The following is a 6,130-nucleotide window of genomic DNA, read 5'->3' on the forward strand; positions in this document are numbered from 1 at the left end:
CGGCCATGGGACCTCCAGGGGAGGCCCCTCTTGGCTCCGTCAATATTCCTTTAAGTCTCATTCCGCCCACTGCCATACCCGAGGTCTTTAACCGCGGCGTTCACGGTTCTCTATCACCCCGGGCTCGGAGCACTTTTCTCGGCCATGGGACCTCCAGGGGGGGCCCCTCATGGCTCCGTCAACATTCCTCTAAGTCTCATTCCGCCCACTGCCATACCCGGGCTCGGAGCATGTACTTCGGCCATGGGACCACAAGAGGGCGCCCTTCTTAAGAAATTGCTGACATCCAGGACCATTCAAGGGAGCAACCTGCCTCCCTATGCCCGCCACCGGCTCCCTCTAACCGGTGTACGGACTCTCGGGGCCCGCGCCCCCAGAGAACCAGAGTTTCAGAAATTGCACTAAGTCCAGACATCCAGGACCATTCAAGGGAGCGACCTGCCTCCCTATGCCCGCCACCGGCTCCCTCTAACCGGTGTACGGACTCTCGGGGCCCGCGCCCCCAGAGAACCAGAGTTTCAGAAATTGCACTAAGTCCAGACATCCAGGACCATTCAAGGGAGCGACCTGCCTCCCTATGCCCGCCACCGGCTCCCTCTAACCGGTGTACGGACTCTCGGGGCCCGCGCCCCCAGAGAACCAGAGTTTCAGAAATTGCACTAAGTCCAGACATCCAGGACCATTCAAGGGAGCGACCTGCCTCCCTATGCCCGCCACCGGCTCCCTCTAACCGGTGTACGGACTCTCGGGGCCCGCGCCCCCAGAGAACCAGAGTTTCGGAAATTGCACTAAGTCCGATTTTCGCCCACTACGAGACCTAAAACCGTCATCCAGGATTTCACAGGGGAGTACCCACCTCCCCTATGCCCGCCACCGGCTCCCTCTAACCGGTGTACGGAGTCTCCGGGGCCCGCGCCCCAGAGAACCAGACCTGGACCGCTCCGGAGGGCCGGGGGTTTGCTTTCGCCTTCCCCCCGACAAATGTTTGAGTGGACGGGATGACTTTCAATGGATCGCGGTATATGCACCCGCTCTGCCACTTACGACACCCGCACTCCGAATCAGGTCGTTTACGAGTCATTTCACACCCGGATCAAGAGACATTTGCTTTGACGAGGGAGGTGGACCGAGGCGTTCATTAGCCCCGGTCCGGTTCCAGTGTCATGCGGCTCTCGTCACCGGCGGTGGGGAGGAAAGCACCTCCCACCCCGGCTATCCAAGACCAAGCTCACCGATGCTGGGCGCGGATGTATCGCTCCTTCTAGGCGGGATTCCGACTTAGAGGCGTTCAGTCGTAAGCCCTCGGATGATAGCCTTGCACCAGTGGCTGCACAGCCAAGCGCGAGTACCATGTATCCGAACCTGCGGTTCCTCTCGTACTGGGCTGGATTACTATCGGAGCAACGGTCAACATCAGTAGGGTAAAGCTAACCTGTCTCACGACGGTCTAAACCCAGCTCACGTTCCCTGTTAGTGGGTGAACAATCCAACGCTTTGCGAATTCTGCTTCGCAATGATAGGAAGAGCCGACATCGAAGAATCAAACGGCGACGTCGCTATGAACGCTTGGCCGCCACAAGCCAGTTATCCCTGTGGTAACTTTTCTGACACCTCCCGCTTAAAACCCAAAAAGCAGACGGAAGGATCGTTAGGCCCCGCTTTCACGGTCCGTATTCATACTGAAAATCAGGATCAAGCCGGCTTTTGCCCTTATGCTCTACGGGAGGTTTCTGTCCTTCCCTGAGCCCGCCTTAGGACACCTGCGTTACGCTTTGACAGGTGTACCGCCCCAGTCAAACTCCCCACCTGTCACTGTCCCCGGAGGGACTCGCCCCGGGCACGGAGGCCCGCAACATGAGTGTAACCGGACTCACTGCCAAGCGACCCACCCAGGGCTTAGCACCTTGGAACAAGGAACCCCCAGCAAGGAAAGGGTTCCCACCGACACCTTCACCGGGTTAGAGAGGTAACGGTAAGAGTAGTGGTATTTCACGGACAGCCCGCCTCGGGTGCTGGCCTTCGGCGGGCTTCCCACTTATTCTACACCTCCTATGCAGCCTCTCAATGACAGACTAGAGTCAAGCTCAACAGGGTCTTCTTTCCCCGCTGATTCTGCCAAGCCCGTTCCCTTGGCTGTGGTTTCGCTAGATAGTAGGTAGGGACAGTGGGAATCTCGTTAATCCATTCATGCAGGTCACTAATTAGATGACGAGGCATTTCGTTACCTTAAGAGGGTCATAGTTACCCCCGCCGTTTACCCGTGCTTGGGTGAATTTCTTCACTTTGACATTCAGAGCACTGGGCAGGAATCACATTGTGTCAAAACCGTCCGAGAGCCTTCACAATGCTGTGTTTTTATTAAACAGTCGGATTCCCCTGGTCCGCAGCAGTTCTAATTCGGCTGTTGGGTGCCGGTCGAGAGAACCACCTCGGAGCTGCCACCCCTCCGAGGCGAGACTCACACCCGATAGATCCACGAGGCCTCGGCTCGTCACACCCGTCTCCAGTCACACTGCTCCGGTCCGGTCCTCCCAAGCCCCTACGGCCGGCGACGCATCCGCACACAACTCCAGAGTCTTCCCCCCCCCACGTCCGAACGGGAGTACGGAAGGCCGCGCTCGCGAGCCTGGCCGGGACCCGCCGATGGGCCTCGGAGCCCGGCCGACTTCGGGAAGGAAGGGCCGAAGGACGAGACGCACCGGAGGTTCGTCCCCTAAGGACGCACCCCCGCCGGAGTCCCATCCACGACCGCCTCCCCCCGGCACCGACCGAGTCCCCTAAGCACCACCGGGAGGGAACACCGGCTGCCTCGCGCGGCTGCGACCCACGCACTTTAACCGACAGACGCAGGAGTCAACCCGGGCGCCGTGCGCTTTTGCCCCGCATGACCCTCAGGGCAAGGGCGAACCAGAACCAGAACAGCCCTCGGCCTACGCTTCAGCTAAAGGGCCCGACCGAGCCCAGCCATTAGAGCCAATCCTTATCCCGAAGTTACGGATCTATTTTGCCGACTTCCCTTACCTACATTGTTCCAACACGCCAGAGGCTGTTCACCTTGGAGACCTGATGCGGATATGGGTACGGCCTGGGGGGAAATTCACTATACCTCCCCCGGATTTTCAAGGGCCGATGGGGAACGTCCCGGCTGCCTCACGGATGCATGCGGCGCCTTTCAGAGCGTTGAGCCCCTTTCTCGGGACAATCCCATTCCAGGGCGCTCCAGCTCTTTAGCAAGGAGAGTGAATCCTCCCCGGGGTTCCCACCGACGTCTCCGGGTTCGTTTGCGTTACCGCTATGAGAGCGCCTTCTCGGCACTCAATCTCCCCAATCCCAGGTTCGGGGATATTGGCCCGATCCCCTTTCGGTCAGCGGGGGGCAGACGAGACCATCGCCCCAGCGTTTCCGAACGGCGTTCGCCTATCCCTTAGGACCGACTAACCCACGGCCAAGCGCTGTCGGCGTGGAACCCTTCTCCACTTCGGCCTTCAAAGATCCCATCTGAATATTTGCTACTACCACCAAGATCTGCACCCGCGGCGGCTCGACCCAGGCTCACGCCAGAGGCTTCAGCGCCACCGCGGCGGCCCTCCTACTCGTCGCGGCATACGGTCCGTGTTTCAAATCAGGGATTGTGACACCTGCGACGGCCGGGTATGGGCCCGACGCTCCAGCGCCATCCATTTTCAGGGCCAGTTGATTCGGCAGGTGAGTTGTTACACACTCCTTAGCGGATTCCGACTTTCATGGCCACCGCCCCGCTGTCTATATCAACCGACACCTTTCCTGGGGTCTGATGAGCGTCGCGTCGGGCGCCTTAACCCGCGCGTTCGGTTCATCCCGCAGCACCAGTTCTGCTTACCAAAAGTGGCCCACTTGGCACCATCATTCGATGCCCGGCTCCAAGCCTGCGAGCCGGGCCTCTTACCCATTTAAAGTTTGAGGGTAGGACGAGGCCATTTCGGCCCCGCAGCCTATGATCATTGCTTTACCGGATAAAACTGAGTCTGGTGCCAGCTATCCTGAGGGAAACTTCGGAGGGAACCAGCTACTAGATGGTTCGTTAAGTCTTTCGCCCCTATACCCAGGTCGGACGACCGAATTGAACGTCAGGACCGCTACGGGCCTCCACGCAGGGTTTCCCCTGGCTTCGCCCTGCCCAGGCATAGATCACCATCTTTCGGGTACCACCGCGTATGCTCTTGCTCCACTCTCCACTCGGTGGAGAGCAGGCCGGTGGTGCGCTGTCAACCCAAACATTGACGGGGTGCATCAGATCCCACCTCAGCCGACGCGCGCCGGCCTTCACCTTCGTTGCGCCTCCGGGGTTCAAGCCCCTTTGACTCGCATACGCGTTAGACTCCTTGGTCCGTGTTTCAAGACGGGTCGGTCGGGGTCCGAACTTAGCCGCTGACCTTAGGCGTTTTGGCTGTGGGCCTGGATCACCCCCCGTATTGCCGTAGCGGGCCTAGCCCGGGGCTGAGGACAGCCCAACCGGCCCGCTTTCGTCCGAACGATCAGGGGGGGCCCCATCCCCATCCCGAAGGAGGGGAAAACGCGGAAAGGACATTACTCCGCGGCCCCGGCGTTATCGGCGAAGTCGGAGCGAGGGGCTGTAGCGGAACGCCCGTGTCCGGGGGCCACGTGGGGCTCCCTTCTCCGGACGGACCTACCTTCACCCTCGGGCCCTTCCAAGCCTAACCGGAGCCGGTCGCGACTCACCCACCACGCGGGGGGAAGTACACCTGACGGGCCGAGCCTTCGTACGCCCGAGAGGCCCGAAGTCGAGAGGCGAAGCTCAGGGCCGAGCAGGGAGTGGGGTCGCCCCCACTCTCGCCCGGATGAACTCGCCTCCGAGCCACGGAACCACACGAGCGCGGGCCGTCCGCCCGGCTGAATCCCCCGGGGGGGTCTTCTCGGTCCCCCGACCGTTTACCTCTCAACGGTTTCACGCTCTCTTGAACTCTCTCTTCAAAGTACTGCTTTCAACTTTCCCTCACGGTACTTTGTTCGCTATCGGTCTCGTGCCGGTATTTAGCCTTAGATGGAGTTTACCACCCACTTTGAGCTGCATTCACAAGCAACTCGACTCCGGGAAGCCCGATCTACCCGGCGGGATGCGGGACAATACCGGGCCTTCACCATCTGCGGAAGACACTTCCTTGCAAAACTTGGTCCCGCGTCCGCACCGAGACCAAACGGACTTCCGTACGCTACATTTCCCGGCCCACCCCGGTCAGGGGAAAGTGGGATTCAGCGCTGGGCTCTTCCCTCTTCGCTCGCCGCTACTAGGGGAATCCTTGTTAGTTTCTTTTCCTCCGCTTACTGATATGCTTAAGTTCAGCGGGTTGTCTCGTCTGATCTGAGGTCGCACTACGAGACTGTTTTGCGGGGCACGGGGGGCGCGAACCCCCCGGCCGCTCGCCGTATTACGGTACCCACTCTCCGACGGCGGCGGAGAGCCCAGCGGGGAGAGACTATGACGGATTGGACCCGGACCTAATGGCTCTCCCTACGTCCGGAGCTCTCGCCACACGTCGGGTTTAAGGCCCGAGTCTGGGTTTAGGGAGACGAAGGGCCGTCCGAGGTGGAGGCCCTGCGAACTCCCAGCCGCGGTCTAGGAAGACCGATCGATGGGTAAACCGACCCTCAGACAGGCGTGGCCGCGGGATGGACCCCCGCGGCCGCCATGTGCGTTCGAAATATCGATGATCTGTGTTCTGCAATTCACATTATTTAACGCAGGTTACCGCGTTCTTCATCGATGCACGAGCCAAGTGATCCACCGCTAAGAGTTGTATGAGGTTTGTGCCCGGCCCGTTACAGGCCGGGCGAAGGAAGCCATTCGAACACGAGACAACGTTTGACAATATTTCAAGCCGGGTGCCTTCCCCCCCGTGGAGGGGGGAAGGTCATTGAACCTGGGCGTCACCACCGGACCGAGGAGTTACGGCCCGGGGGACGATCGCCCGAGTAGGTGCCCGAGACTTACGTGGTTTAGGAGACCGGGTCTAGGCCCCACCGTTCCCGGCGAGGCCCAGGGTTTGGTTCGCTGCGTTACGGGTCCCGGTCTAAGGCATTCAGGCGTGCGCTCAAAGCCAAGCTCTCCACCCCGGAGGGTATGAGCGAGGCC

The 6,130-nt window shown here is 60.4% G+C and overlaps 1 non-coding gene and 1 pseudogene across 1 annotated transcript; both read right to left on the reverse strand.

Moving 5' to 3' along the window:
- Positions 1-977: 977 nt before the first annotated feature.
- On the reverse strand, positions 978-5,368 carry LOC136685946 (28S ribosomal RNA; annotated as a pseudogene).
- Positions 5,369-5,640: 272 nt separating this feature from the next.
- On the reverse strand, positions 5,641-5,794 carry LOC136685943 (5.8S ribosomal RNA). Its single transcript, XR_010800228.1, has one exon. It is a non-coding gene; the product is annotated as a 5.8S ribosomal RNA (ribosomal RNA).
- Positions 5,795-6,130: the final 336 nt, after the last annotated feature.

Source organism: Hoplias malabaricus, unplaced genomic scaffold (assembly GCF_029633855.1).
Source record: "Hoplias malabaricus isolate fHopMal1 unplaced genomic scaffold, fHopMal1.hap1 scaffold_47, whole genome shotgun sequence".
In the NCBI taxonomy this organism is placed as follows: Eukaryota; Metazoa; Chordata; class Actinopteri; order Characiformes; family Erythrinidae; genus Hoplias; species Hoplias malabaricus.